General features: G+C 39.4%; 1 pseudogene; it reads right to left on the reverse strand.

Moving 5' to 3' along the window:
* Positions 1-498: 498 nt before the first annotated feature.
* Positions 499-1,127, reverse strand: LOC112635258 (annotated as a pseudogene).
* Positions 1,128-16,545: the final 15,418 nt, after the last annotated feature.

Below are 16,545 nucleotides of genomic sequence, written 5' to 3' on the forward strand. Positions count from 1 at the left end.
CTGTAATGAAAAATTAACAGCCTCAAGTAGATAATACTGTACAACCTTTGCTCAACAAATGACATTTTAAACACAGGGAGAAAAAGCCCGAACGATGTCAATTAGTGTTGTTCTTTTAGGTATATTGAATATGATTAAAGAAGAAGTTTTCAAATTCTTAGTAGTGGTATTAAAATTAAGTTACTTTCTAAACTATATTAAAAACAGCACTAAGTCTTCAAAGAACTTAAGTTGTTAAAAAAAACTTTGACTTCCCAGCTGGCAATATGACCAAAATATACAAGAATGCAAATCACAAGTGATGGCACAGAGATGCCACTGAACATTTCACATTTCGTATGGATCTAGGATGGTGTTCGTTGGTACATACGTGCCATAAACTGGACTTTCTTGGCTCAATGACACGTGTAGAAAATCATGATTCTTATAAGAATCTCTCATAAAGTCCAAGAACAAATCTATTCGACCAAAAAATCTAAACTCTGCACTTTTGTTTCTTAAAAAAAAAAAAACAGTGTAAACCAGGTTTTTAACCTAATAAGAGAAAATCCATTTTTAAAAGTCTCATAGCTGTATCCATCTTCCTGTTCAGCTGAACGGATGAAGCACAATAGCCACAATTTTGTTACAGACTAAAATCCAACAGGTAATTCCAACACCACCTGCTATTCTAGTAGGAAAGGCTACCAGGTGGTCTGGAGGGGTTATCCATTTTCTCCGGACAACAGCCACGGCGACAGAATAATACTTCCAAATGAGTGAGATCATCAGGGCAACCTGCAATACATAGAAAGTGACACTTGTCATCCATTTTATCTTGGCTAATTGAGTTGTCTGAGCTTTCACATGGGTTTTGAGCTTATCCGCCATCTTGTTGATCTTTCTTTCTAGCATGGCATAGCTGGCAAACTCCTCCATCATGTTGACCATGGAGAGTTCCTACCTGGACCTTGGAGAGATCCTGCGTGGATCTCCGTTCTCATTTGTGACTCCTGCTCTGTGTCTGCCTGCAGCACCCTGGACATGAATGATGAGAAGGACAGGAGGAGGATCCTAAGAACATTGCACCCAAACAGGAAGCTGAGCACCAGCAACCACGCCCAGTGGTTGGCCACCGCTGAGCTCATCCTGGGATGCTCCTGGCTGCGCTGGGTCCGCTAAGGTGGTTTAATGCTCTATTTTTGTGTTTGTTGGACTCCTGCTGAGAGGTGGCGCTTTCCAGAGAGCATCAGCTGTGGTAGTATGGAGAGGAACTGGCAGTGGGCAGGGCCCTAGAACTTCCAAAAGTATATGCCATTTGTCTTCAGCTACCAAGGTGGATAGGGAAGGCCCATCAGGTAAGGTCAGGGCAGGGCGTGTCTGAGCTCAGACTTTCCTTGGATGGGTCTTGCTGCGGCTGCTGTGGGGGATGGGGCTGAGGTTCTCAGGTCAATGGAGTTGTGTACCTAGGAGGATTATGGCTGTCTCTGCTTAGTCATGCGGGTTGTCAAGGAAGTGGAGAAAAGCCAGCAGTCACAGGTCTCACCCAGCTCCCACTCAAACCAAAGGGCCAGTCTCACTCCCACTGTGACCCTTCTAAGAGCCCCGAGTCTGTTTCCAGGCAGTGGACAGCAGGGCTTGAGAACTTGCCCCAGGCTACCCACTTCCCAGCTGCAAAAGATAAGGGCTTGGTTCTTCCCCCACCTGTGGAGTCTGCACTCCGGATTCATGCCCTCCCCTGAGTTCTGGCCAGGAGGCTTCTCGCCTGGTTCAAATTGCTACAAAGTTCAGCTGGAGACTTTCTTCTCCCTGTGGCATTTTTCCCTGCGCCTCTGGCTGTCCTCCTGAAGGATCGCTGTGTTGCCAGGCCTGAATGGCCTGCCTGGGGACCCAGAGAGCTCCCAGGGCCTTATCCTGCTGCTTCCTCTGCCCCTGTATTTCACTCTGCTCTCTAATTTTTTTTTTTCCTAAGACAGAATCTCGCTCTGTCGCCCAGGCTGGAGTACAGTGGTAAGATCTTGGCTCACTGCACCCTCAGCCTCCTGGGTTCAAGCAATTCTCCTGCCTCAGCCTCCTGAGTAGCTGGGATTACAGGCGTGCACCACCATGCCTGGCTAATTTTTGTATTTTTAGTAGAGACAGGGTTTCACCATGTTGATCAGGCTGGTCTCGAACTCCTGGCCTCATGATCTGCCCACCTCAGTCTCCCAAAGTGCTGGGATTACAGGCATGAGCCACCATGCCCGGCCTACTCTCTGAATTGACTCAGCTCCAGGTAAGGTCAAAAACTTCTCCCACATACAGACCTTCAGTTTCCCCAGTGCAGATATGTGGAGCATCTCTTTTTTCTACTTCAGCAGTTGGGGCACTTACAGTATTTTGGGTGTCTCCCAGGTCCTGCAGGAGCAATTGACTTCTTTCAGAGGATCTGTGGGTGCTCTCAGGATTCCTGGTTTCAAGAACATGATTTCATTCTCATTGACTAATAGACTGGCTACCTGCAATAAAATTCAGTTTTAATTATTTTTTCAATATGACAAGTTCAAAGAAGGTTGTACTTTCTGGTACATTTAGAATTTTCCTGTTTTCTAGAACATAATTATACTATGAATTCATTTAAAACTCAGCAGCCTAGCTTTTATTCTTATACGTAAAATTAGGATATAACTTACGATGTTTTAAATATTATTTTCTTTGAGAAAGAAAACCAGTACCATCCAAATTGATGAAACTGGTGACTATGCCAAGAACACATCCCTTCCAATTAATTGAAAAGCTGATGAGCCGTTAGTGCTGACGTCTCTGAGCAATTTGCAAAGTAAGGAAAAGGAATTTTACCAGTTGTACCTTTTTTCAGCCACATTTCTCTCTCCCAATGACCTGTAGAGTGTCCCCAAGTTCTCCAGGGCCATGTGATGACTTGGGCTCAGTTGGATGGCCTATCAGTGATGGGCCACGACCTTTTCTGAATGTCCTGTAACCATTTATAGGCTGGTAAGAACAAAACACTCCTTATTTATAAAACACTTATGCAAGATAATCTTCCCCAGTGATTTGTAAGCAACATAATGCAAGTTAAAAGTTACACAAATTAAGTAATTAAAAACTATAATAGACCTTAAGAGAGTGATTAATCTAATCTTCTTCCCTCTACCTCAACAACAAAGACAATTAAACTTTCAAATCAACCCACTATCCACTCTATTTATCTTGCCGGCAATATACTTTGTCTTTGCCTTTGTTTTTTCATACTTATGAAGTTCCTCCAATTCCTCCCCTGACACCTGCTATCTATAGGTTTGTCTGTCTGGTATCTCATCTCCAGCCAATCAAACTTGTATTCTAAAGCAGACTGCCTAAAAGAATTACTGTGCAAAGAATAATCATTCCATTAGGGAAAATGTATACCTGATCCAGTTATCCAAGTTCAGAAATCTTACTTGGAAACTACTTGAAGAAAGTTATCTAGAGAAAAGAGACCTGATTCTACTTCTTGCTCTGAGGCACTCTTGCCCTAGGATCTTTGCCAATGTATTTAATCTCTTTGTGCTTTAGCTTCTAAGTCTGTAAAGTGGTCATTTTGTCTATTTGTTTTTATTTCTATAAATCAAAGGGGTTTTAGGTAGCTAATTAAAATACTTGCCAGGATCACATGAGATCATGTAAGCAAGCATCTTAATCCATGTACAGAACTAGACAAATACAAGGTAATGTTGTTATTAGTATATGGTTAAAGTCCTGTTCAAGTAAATATCATTAAAATAAAACTGTATCTTTAAAAAAAAACAGTTCAAGCTCTAACTGATAATATTTATTCAAAGCAATATCTTCAAAGTGTAGTAATTAAGAAAGACCTTGAGAAATTGCTGCAGGATAATTTTCTTTTTGCAATAGTCAATTATTTTATTCCTCTTATAAGATACAGAGATATTTGAATAAATAAGTGTTCCTGATCACCTCAAAATGTCACATTAGCTAGTATATTGGGCCACAAAAATTTTTTACTAAGACACCTCAAAAAGCAAAAGAAAGAGGTTTTAATATTATTATATTACATACCAATATAATACATATGTAGAATAATGTATAACTAGGTACAGTTTTATTATACATAAAAATTAACATCATTACTGTCATTGCTTACTATTATTCTCTTTGTGAATAGAAATAATGAAATGGTCCTAAGTTAGGCAATGGCAAAGAGAAAAATGTTTAAAGCATGCTAAATTACAAACTGAATAATTGATCATATGAGTCTGTAATAATGAAGAAGCACCATATGTCAGAAGAGTGATTGAAGAACTTAAGTGTTATATAAATATGGAGTGTTTTGTACTTACCAGCCTATAAATGATTAGAGGGGATCCAGGGAAGGTCGTGGCCCATCACTGATAGGCCATCCAACTGAGCCCAAGTCATCACATGGCCCTGGAGAACTTGGGGAAACTCTAGAGGTCACTGGGAGAGAGAACGTGACTGAAAAACTGGTACAAATGGTCCCTTTTCCTTACTTTGCAAGTTGCTCAGAGACTTCAGCCCATCAACTTTTCAATTAATTGGAAAGGATGTATTCTTAGGGTAGTCACCAATTTCATCAATTTGGATGGTACTGATTTTCTTTCTCAAAGGAAATAATATTTAAAACATCATAAGTCACATCCTAATCAAGAACTGGTTAGAACATGAGGTTAATGAGCCAAACGTGGAATTAATTCCCATGGAAACTAGTAACTTTAGCAAGGGGAGTGGATGAAGGACTGTGCAGAGGACAGAGCAAGTCTATTTCCTTGGAGAGAGTGATTCTTGGGCTCAGGCCTCACGTTGGTGTCTTAGTAGAAGGAGGCATTGGTTTATACACCGGGAGGCATCTGACCTTTTTTTAAAAAAAAAACTTTTTCTTGATATAATCTCAAAGACCATGTTGACACAAGATCCAAGCCTCCCTACTTCTAAATTTAGACATTTTGGAAATGTACCTTTTTAAAAAATAAAGTGTAATGATGCTCTGTTCTTAAAACTGAGCAAGTGGCCCACAAAGGGGGATACTATCACCCTTCGGAGTGCTATATTACAACACCAATGGTGCAGAGAAGCTATGCACATTTTTTTGGGAAGCTGCAACTCTTCAACCTTCCCACAGGGAATTCTGCCTGGCATTAGTAAGTAGAATACCAAAAAATAAATAAATAAATAAATAAAAGGGACCAAGGAAAATGAGCATGGTATGTAACATAGGAAGGCTTTGATAATCCTCAAAATGGAACCAGAGTGTCAATAGTCCATCGATGTTATAAGTACAGTTAACCCTTGAACAACATGGGTTTGAACTGCTGGGCTTACTTATATGTAGATTTTCTCCTGCCTCCTGCCGCTGAGACAGCAGGATGAACCCCTCCTCTTCCTCCTCCTCCTTAGCCTATTCAATGTGAAGAAGATGAGGATAGAGACCTTTACGATGATCCACTTCTACTTAATGAATAGTAAACATATTTCTCTTCTTTATGATTTTCTTCATAATATTTCTTTTTCTCTAGTTTACTTTGTTGGAAGAATAGACTGCATAATACATAGACAAAATATGTGTTGATCGACTGTTTATGTTATCAGTAAGGCTTCCAATCAACAGTAGGCTATTAGCAAAATTTTGGAGGAGTTCAAGGTTATACACAAATTTTCAACTGTATGGGGGTGGGCACCCCTAACCTCTGTGTTGTTCAAGGGTCAACTGTATCAAGATGACCCTCAGGTCAGATCCACTTACCAAAGTCATAGTTACCAAAAAAATTTAAAAAGCTTTATCTCACAAAAGTCTCTTAAAATAAGTTCTTACTTCTTACTGGAAATGTAATTCATGAAATTTTTCTGACAAACACATTGTTGAGTTAAAAACATAAGAAATCTTTCAACAATATGGCTCTGGGTCATGATTTGATATATTTAGTCAACGTTTTGTTTAAAAGAACAAATCATTTCTGTGGTTTCTTTTAGCCATCTCTGCTAGTCACATATGCATACATAAACATACACGCACGCGCACACACACACACACACAATCAACTATAAACTATGATACATGCAGCCCTAGCTATGTGTCACTAAATAAATGCTGAAACTTTTTGCCAGGAGAACAAATACAATGTATTGTATTGTATATACATATATATGTACATATATATATATTATATTTAGTACTTTGCATATATACTATAATATAATATAGTGCACTGAGGCATTTTCCCAATGCTTCTATTCATAAGGTAATAACAAAGTCTTCTAAGCCAAAGTCCATGTGATTTTATAGGCTCAGGTTTTGGCTATGATGAGTCAGACAAAGAAGCTTAAAAGACAGCCAATCACATTGTGTCAGAGGAGACGAGATGCTTCGAATGCTATTGCCTCTCATCAGCAATCTACAGCAAGCAAGAACACCACAGCAAGAAAGCCACTCTTTGGTGTCACGTATGGACTCAAAAGTAACAAAGATAGCATAAATAATTCATAAATTTGCACCTCAAAAAGGTTGAGCAATCTTGAATATTGTTGATTGGCATATTATCCTGTCCTGTAGGAGCTTTTCACTGATATGCCATCAAACTAAGAGTTCCCTCTGAAATAATAAGGCTTTTTAGCTCACCTATGAGCTAAAGATTTTATGTGGTATTATCTCATCTTGTTCTCAGCAATCTCTATAATAAATAGAGACTGACATTCGTGCATAGCATGCTTTGCTATCTCATGTTGATGTATATAATCCTGATAACACTCCTGTGAAGTAGATGAACAGCCTTCTGTGGATGCTGTTATTATTTATCTCTATTTTAAAAGCTACACAACTGGTAAATTCATGAATAAACTCAACAAATATTGTTTAATGTCTTATATTCAGTTTTTTTATTATTCAGGGTCCCATGAGACATTCTGTGCATACCAGAAATTATATGATAAGAAGAAAAAAGACACTGTCTTTGTCCTCATGGAGCCTACAGTCCAGGAGGATCCAGACATTATGGAACTAATCACAAAACAAATGCAGAATTATAGCTGTGCTCACTGGTGTCATAAAGGGTGACATGGCTCCTAGGAAGCATAGAATCAAGGTACCTAAATGGTCTAGGAGGTCTTGTTTTCCTGTGGAGTGATGTGGAGGTGAGGGCTGGGTATGAATAGGATTTTTAGGGTAAGGAGGTGGCAAAACAACATATGCAAAGGCCCTGTGGCAGCAGTAAGTGTCCTGTGTGAGAGATGGTATGAGGGAGCAGGGGCATGGTGTGAGATGCAGATGCAGGGGTTTGGTGGGGACTAGACTCACAGAAGTTGTGAGCCAGGCCAAGGGTTTTATAGCTTTATTTGGACAAGGTTTGAAGAGAAGAGCAATGCGGTAAGGTTTGTCTTTGAAGGGATCTCTTGCTCCAATGTGGGCAATGGGTGCTGAGACAGAGTAGGCACCAGGAACCTGACAGGGCTGTTGGAGAGGTCCAGAGAAGGGGCAAAGCTGACCCCAAATGAGTTTTCTTTCAAATATTTCTTTCACACAACCTTGCTGCACAGTGATCAGGGACATTTCATTGTCATGAATCTATAAATAGGAAACCTAGAGTATAGGAGCATTATTTTATTAGGGCTACATCAGTGCTCAATGAAAAAGCCAAGAAAAACAAAGAATGTGAGTGTTTTGATGCTCACCCCACTATACTATTTCACAGACCTGCCAGCTAATACATAGGAATAAGAATTATAAATCTTGTTTTAGCAGGTTTTCCTTTTAGTCTGCTTTCATTCTGTCTTAATTTGCAACCTCTGCAGGCATTCTGGCTGAAATCAAAGGACCCTGAAGTCATGTATGAGCTTTGCACAAAAATAAACTAAGAAAGCAAAATTTGACAAAACTCTTGAAGCATGAGCATTTACTTGAGTCAAGACATTACATTTATGAATTAAGATTCCTTTCATCTTTAAACATATATAGTAAAATCTAACATCATTGACATGTTTATCTAATGTATCTTTTGGTTCATTGACATTATGTTTTAAATTTGGTTTCATAATTGAGCCTTCAGTTTTTTATTATTCAGGGACCCACAGTATCTCAGGATTATCATTTTCAGTTTTCTCTTTCTGTTTGCCTACAAAAACCCTGTCTTCCAGCTCAGCAGCGCCTGAATATGTTTTGGGCATTGCTACCTCTGTGCCTGTTCATGTTCTTGGGACAGCCCACCCCGCCCTGGCTTGACCACTGCGCATTCATGAAGCCACACCCTGTTTCTTCCTTTCTTGGGAAGCTTTCCCTGACTATCCCAGCCACTTTGAGCTTGCTTCTGCAGAACTCTTCAAACACTGTCTATATCCATCATTTGAAAGTCACAATCTGTGGAACTCTGGTGTTAGGTCTCTCTATAACTATGTTATATCTTCCACTGCACTGGAAGTCCTTTAAGAAGAAAGACTGATTCCTTCTGTTTAAAACACTATGTCTTGCATCCAGTAGGTGTTTAATATCTACAGCATTAAAATAAAAAGTATACATAGTTTGCTCATTGATAAACATTTACAAATAGAGGCACTGTGTGTTTTCCTTTTATTGGGCAAAGCCATTCCTTGGGCTCTGTGATGTCTTAAAGTCATGCCAATTATATCTTGGACAAAATTTCAATTGACAAAATTATGTCTGAAAGTGAACAAGCGACTTTTGAAAAATAAATGCAAAGAAATTTGGAGAAACTAAATTGGTGTCGAACCCTCCATAGAGAAAACAATGCCAAATTTCAGATTGAAGTTATCTGGATAATCTCTCATCCGGTAAAAATTTTCAACATTGACCTTCTTAAGTTTTTTATTAACATAATTTTATAATACATTTATAAATATATACTATATGCATATATACATATGTAAACATGTTGGTAAAATTATAAGGACTTAAAAAATAAAGGCATTTGCTGATTGACCAATGGATCAAATAGTCTTATGTGGAGGATAAATATATTTGAGTTAATAATAACAGCTAAAATGTGTTAGGTACTTACTATGTGACAGGCACTATTCTAAGAGCTTTATATGTATTAACTAATTAAATGTTGATAACCACCCTATAAGTTAGATAATATTATTATCCTCATCTTACAAATAAACTAAGACACAAGAAGATTAAGTAACTGGCCCAACATCACAAGCTAATAAGTGACACAGACAGGATTTGAGCCCATAGATTTAACTACTACACTATACTCCTTCTCTGGTTAAATATTAATTACTCCAAGAATACATACCCTGCAAGTTTAATCATTTCTTTAAATAGCATAGTGTTTTTATTATTTAGTTCTTTTAATGAAACAAACACAACGAAGGGGTGGACCAAAAAGAAAAAAACTTGGAGAGGGGTGGATAATGCTCTTCGAATATTTGAAGACATTTACTGTGGCAAGAGAAATTCATTTTGTGTTGCTCTAAATAGATTGGGTATAAAACTAAAGCTGATAGTGGATACAGGAGGAATAAACATTTCAGCTTAAAATAAAGAGATGTCCAGTCTTTATAGACTTTTTTCATTAATGATCCAATCTTCTTTTAAGAACATTCAGGAATCCTGAGCAAGATGGCCGAATAGGAACAGCTCCAGCCTCCAGCTCACAGCGCAAGTGACACAGAAGACGGGTGATTTCTGCATTTTCAACTGAGATACCGGGTTCATCTCACTGGGGAGTGCTGGACAATCGGTGCTGGTCAGCTGGTGCAGCCCAACCAGTGAGAGCTGAAGCAGAGAGAGGCATTGCCTCACCTGGGAAGCACAAGGGGGAAGGGAATCCCTTTTCCTAGCCAAGGGAAACTGAGACACACAACACCTGGAAAATAGGGTAACTCCCACCTAATACTGCGCTTTACCAAGGGTCTTAGCAAATGGCACACCAGGAGATTATATCCCACACCTGGCCAGAGGGTCCCATGCCCACAGGGCCTCCCTCATTGCTAGCACAGCAGTCTGAGATCTAACTGCAAGGCAGCAGCGAGGCTGGAGGAGGAGAGCCCACCATTGCTGAGGCTTAAGTAGATAAACAAAGCTGCCAGGAAGCTCAAACGGGGTGGAGCCCACCTCAGCTCCAGGAGGCCTGCCTGCCTCTGTAGACTCCACCTCTGGGGACAGGGCGTAGCTAAACAAAAAGCAACAGAAACCTCTGCAGATGTAAATGACCCTGTCTGACAGCTTTGAAGAGAGCAGTGGGTCTCCCAGCACGGAGGTTGAGATCTAAGAACGTACAGACTGCATGCTCACGTGGGTCCCTGACCCTTGACTAATCTAACTGGGAGACATACCTCACTAGGTGCAGACTGACACCTCACACCTCACACGGCTGGGCATACCTCTGAGACGAAGTTTTCAGAGCAAAAATCAGACAGCAACACTCACAGCAATATTCTATCTCCTGCAGCCTCCGCTGCTGATACCCAGGCAAACAGAGTCTGGAGTGGACCTCAAGCAAACTCCAACAGACCTGCAGCTGAGGGTCCTGACTGTTAGAAGGAAAATTAACAAACAGAAAGGACACACACACCAAAATCCCATCAGTTCGTCACCATCATCAAACACCAAAGGCAGATAAAACCACAAAAATCGGGAAAAAAGCAGGGCAGAAAAGCTGGAAATTCAAAAAATCAGAGCTTATCTCCCCCTCCAAAGGAACACAGCTCATCACCAGCAATGGATCAAAGTGGGGTGGAGAATGACTTTGACGAGTTGAGAGAAGAAGGCTTCAGTCAATCAAACTTCTCAGAGCTAAAGGAGGAATTACGTACCCAGTGCAAAGAAACTAAAAACCTTGAAAAAAGAATGGAAGAATGGATAACTAGAATAATCAATACAGAGAAGGCCATAAACGAACTGATAGAGATGAAAACCATGACACGAGAATTACGTGACGAATGCACAAGCTTCAGTAACCAACTCAATCAACTGGAAGAAAGAGTATCAATGATTGAAGATCAAATGAATGAAATGAAGTGAGAAGCGAAGTCTAGAGAAAAAAGACGAAAAAAAAAAATGAACAAAGCCTCCAAGAAATATGGGATTATGTGAAAAGACCAAATCTACATCTGATTGGTGTGCCTGAAAGTGAGGGGAAAAATGGAACCAAGTTGGAAAACACTCTTCAGGATATCACCCAGGAGAACTTCCCCAACCTAGTAAGGCAGGCCAACATTCAAATTCAGGAAATACACAGAACGCCACAAAGATACTCCTCGAGAAGAGCAACTCCAAGACACATAATTGTCAGATTCACCAAAGTTGAAATGAAGGAAAAAATAGCACTAGATGCACACAAGAGAAAGCTGGAAAGATCTAAAATGTTAAGAGAAAGGTTGGGTTACCTACAAAGGGAAGCCCATCAGACTAACAGCAGATCTCTCAGCAGAAACTCTCCATGCCAGAAGAGAGTGGGGGCCAATATTCAACATTCTTAAGAAAAGAATTTTCAACCCAGAATTTCATATCCAGCCAAACTAAGTTCCATAAGTGAAGGAGAAATAAAATCCTTTACAGACAAGCAAATGCTTAGAGATTTTGTCACTACCAGGTCTGCCCTACAAGAGACCCTGAAGGAAGCACTAAACATGGAAAGGAACAACCGGTACCAGTCATTGCAAAAACATGCCAAAATGTAAAGACCATTGATGCTAGGAAGAAACTGCATCAACTACCGAGCAAAATAACCAGCTAATATCACAATAACAGGATCAAGTTCACACATAACAATATTAACCTTAAATGTAAATGGACTAAATGGTCCAATTAAAAGACTCAGACTGGCAAATTGGATAAAGAGTCAAGACCCATCAGTTTGCTGTATTCAGGAGACCCATCTCACATGCAGACACACACAAAGGCTTAAAATAAAGGGATGGAGGAAGATCTACCAAGCAAATGGAGAACAAAAAAAAGCAGGAGTTGCAATCCTGGTCTCTGATGAAACAGACTTTAAACCATCAAAGATCAAAAGAGACAAAGAAAGCCATTACATAATGGTAAAGGGATCAATTCAACAGGAAGAGCTACTATCCTAAATACATATGCACCCAATACAGGAGCACCCAGATTCATAAAGCAAGTCCTTAGAGACCAACAAAGAGACTTAGACTCCCATACAATAGTAATGGGAGACTTCAACACCCCACTGTCAACATTAGACAGATCAATGAGACAGAAAGTTAACAAGGATATCCGGGAATTGAACTCACCTCTGCACCAAGTGGACCTGATAGACATCTACAGAACTCTTCACCCCAAGTCAAGAGAATATACATTCTTCTCAGCACCACATCACACTTATTCCAAAATTGACCACATAGTTGGAAGTAAAGCACTCCTCAGCAAATGTACAAGAACAGAAATTATAACAAACTGTCTCTCAGACCACAGTGCAATCACACTAGAACTCAGGACTAAGAAACTCAATCAAAACCACTCAACTACATGGAAACTGAACAACCTGCTCCTGAATTACTACTGGGTACATCATGAAATGAAGGCAGAAATAAAGATGTTCTTTGAAATCAATGAGAACAAAGATACAACATACAAGAATCTCTGGGACACATTTAAAGCAGTGTGTAGAGGGAAATTTATAGCACTAGATGCCCACAAGAGAAAGCTGGAAAGATCTAAAATTGACACCCTAACTTCACAATTAAAAGAACTACAGAAGCAAGAGCAAACACATTCAAAAGCTAGCACAAGGCAAGAAATAACTAAAATCAGAACAGAACTGAAGGAGATAGAGACACAAAAAACCCTCCAAAAAATCAGTGAATCCAGGAGCTGGTTTTTTGAAAACATCAACAAAATTGATGGACTGCTAGCAAGATTAATAAAGAAGAAAAGAGAGAAGAATCATATAGATTAAATAAAAAATGATAAAAGGGATATCACCACCAAGCCCACAGAAATACAAACTACCATCAGAGACAACTATAAACACCTCTACGCAAATAAACTAGAAAACCTAGAAGAAATGGATAATTTCCTGGACACTTACACTCTCCCAAGACTAAACCAGGAAGAAGTTGAATCCCTGAATAGACCAATAGCAGGCTCTGAAATTGAGGCAATAATTAATAGTCTACCAACGAAAAGAAGTCCAGGACCAGACAGATTCACAGCAGAATTCTACCAGAGGTACAAGGAGGAACTGGTACCATTCCTTCTGAAACTATTCCAATCAATAGAAAAAGAGGGAATCCTCCCTAACTCATTTAATGAGGCCAACATCATCCTGATACCAAAGCCTGGCAGAGACACAACAAAAAAAGAGAATTTTAGACCAACATCCCTGATGAACATCAATGCAAAAATCCTCAATAAAATACCAGCAAGCCGAATCCAGCAGCACATCAAAAAGCTTATCCACCGTGATCAACTGGGCTTCATCCCTGGGATGCAAGGCTGGTTCAACATATACAAATCAATAAACGTAATCCAGCATATAAACAGAACCAAAGACAAAAACCACATGATGATCTCAATAGATGCAGAAAAGGCCTTTGACAAAATTCAACAGCCCCTCATGCTAAAAACTCTCAGTAAATTCGGTATTGATGGAACGTACCTCAAAATAATGAGAGCTATTTATGACAAACCCACAGCCAATATCATACTGAATGGGCAAAAACTGGAAGCATTCCCTTTGAAAACCGGCACAAGACAGGGATGCCCTCTCTCACCACTCCTATTCAACATAGTGTTGGAAGTTCTGGCTAGGGCAATCAGGCAAGAGGAAGAAATAAAGGGTATTCAGTTAGGAAAAGAAGAAGTCAAATTGTCCCTGTTTGCAGATGACATGATTGTATATTTAGAAAACCCCATCATCTCAGCCCACAATCTCCTTAAGCTAATAAGCAACTCAGCAAAGTCTCCGGATACAAAATCAATGTGCAAAAATCACAAGCATTCTTATACACCAGTAACAGAGGGGGAGAGCCAAATCATGAATGAACTCCCATTCACAATTGCTTCAAAAAGAATAAAATACCTAGGAATCCAACTTACAAGGGATGTAAAGGACCTCTTCAAGGAGAACTACAAACCATTGCTCAGTGAAATAAAAGAGGACACAAACAAATGGAAGCACATACTATACTCAGGGATAGGAAGAATCAATGTTGTGAAAATGGCCATACTGCCCAAGGTAATTTATGGATTCAATGCCATCCCCATCCAGCTACCAATGGGTTTCTTCACAGAATTGGAAAAAACTGCTTTGAAGTTCATATGGAATCAAAAAAAGAGCCTGCATTGCGAAGACAATCCTAAGTCAAAAGAACAAAGCTGGAGGCATCATGCTACCTGACTTCAAACAATACTACAAGGCTACAGTAACCAAAACACCATGGTACTGGTACTAAAACAGAGATATAGACCAATGGAACAGAACAGAGCCCTCAGAAATAATACCACACATCTACAGCCATCTGATCTTTGACAAACCTGACAAAAACAAAAAATGGGGAAAGGATTCCCTATTTAAAAAATAGTGCTGGGAAAATTGGCTAGCCATAAATAGAAAGCTGAAACTGGATCCTTTACTTACTCCTTATAAGAAAATTAATTCAAGATGGATTAGAGACTTAAATGTTAGACCTAAAACCATAAAAACCCTAGAAGAAAACCTAGGTAATACCATTCAGGACATAGGCATGGGCAAGGACTTCATGTCTGAAACACCAAAAGCAATGGCAACAAAAGCCAAAATTGACAAATGGGATCTAATTAAACTAAAGAGCTTCTGCACAGCAAAAGAAACTACCATCAGAGTGAACAGGCAACCTACAGAATGGGAGAAAATTTTTGCAATCTACTCATCTGACAAAGGGCTAATATCCAGAACCTACAAAGAACTCAAACAAATTTACGAGAAAAAAACAAACAACCCCATCAAAAAGTAGGCAAAGGATATGAACAGACATTTCTCAGAAGAAGACATTCATACAGCCAACAGGCACATGAAAAAATGCTCATCATCACTCACCATCAGAGAAATGCAAATGAAAACCACAATGAGATACCATCTCACACCAGTTAGAATGTCAATCATTAAAAAAATCAGGAAACAACAGGTGCTGGAGAGGATGTGGAGACATAGGAACACTTTTACACTGTTAGTGGGACTGTAAACTAGTTCAACCATTGTGGAAAACAGTGTGGTGATTCCTCAAGGATCTAGAACTAGAAATACCATTTGACCCACCCATAAGGTATATTATAATATACCCTTATAATCCTTTGGGTATATTACTGGGGATATACCCAAAGGATTATAAGTCATGCTGCTATAAAGACACATGCACACATATATTTATTGTGGCACTATTCACAATAGCAAAGACTTGGAATCAACTCAAATGTCCATCAGTGACAGACTGGATTAAGAAAATGTGGAACATATACACCATGGAATACTATGCAGCCATAAAAAAGGATGAGTTCGTGTCCTTTGTAGGGACATGGATACAGCTGGAAACCATCATTCTCAGCAAACTATCGCAAGAACAGAAAACCAAATACCACATGTTCTCACTCATAGGTGGGAATTGAACAATTAGATCACTTGGACACAGGAAGGGGAACATCACACACTGGGTCCTATTGTGGGGAGGGTGGAGGGGAGAGGGATAGCATTAGGAGATATACCTAATATAAATGACGAGTTGATGGGTGCTGACGAGTTGACGGGTGCAGCATACCACCATGGCACATGTATACATATGTAACAAACCTGCACGTTGTGCACATGTACCCTAGAACTTAAAGTATAATTTAAAAAAAAAAAAGAAAGAAAAAGAAAAAAGAAGAAGTGTAGGCACTGATCTGAGCTTATGGGAAGAAGGTAACCCAGAGGAAGTGGAACTCTGAAGGATGAATCAATATCCCCATATCAATCAGAAGTATATTTAAAACTCTTAAAATGAGGAAAGGTAATAGCTGCTTAATCCTCCCATAAAAATTTTAGGAGATTTATCCTATACAAACCCTCCGGAAAAAAAAAATAAAAAGCATGTTGCTAAAAAAAAAAAAACAAAACAAAACAAACAAAAAAAAACATTCAGCATCTTGTCATGGAGATACTTAAGCATAAGCCAGATGACCATATTAATGATTAAATAAAAGATGTTACTAAATTTATGTTGAACTGGATTAGACAATAATTTTAGGATTTTTTTTTTTTTTTTTTTTTTTGGTGGGGTGATGTGGAGATAGAGTCTCACTTTGTCACCCAGGCTGGAATGGAGTGCAGTGGCATGATTTTGGCTCACTGCATTCTCTGCCTCGTAGGTTCAAGCAATTTTCCTGCCTCAGCCTCCCGAATAGCTGGGACTACAAGTGTATGCCACTATGCCTAGCTAATTTTTGTATTTTTTTTAAGTAAAGACGGGGGTTTCACCATGTTTCCCAGGCTGGTCTTGAACTCCTGACCTCAAATTATCTGCCCACCTTGGCCTCCCAAAGTACTGGGATTACAGGCGGGAGCCACCACACCCAGCAAGGTTAAGATTCTTAATGCGGAGTCAGTAATGATGTAA

This window comes from Theropithecus gelada, chromosome 11 (genome assembly GCF_003255815.1).
Source record: "Theropithecus gelada isolate Dixy chromosome 11, Tgel_1.0, whole genome shotgun sequence".
Taxonomy (NCBI): Eukaryota; Metazoa; Chordata; class Mammalia; order Primates; family Cercopithecidae; genus Theropithecus; species Theropithecus gelada.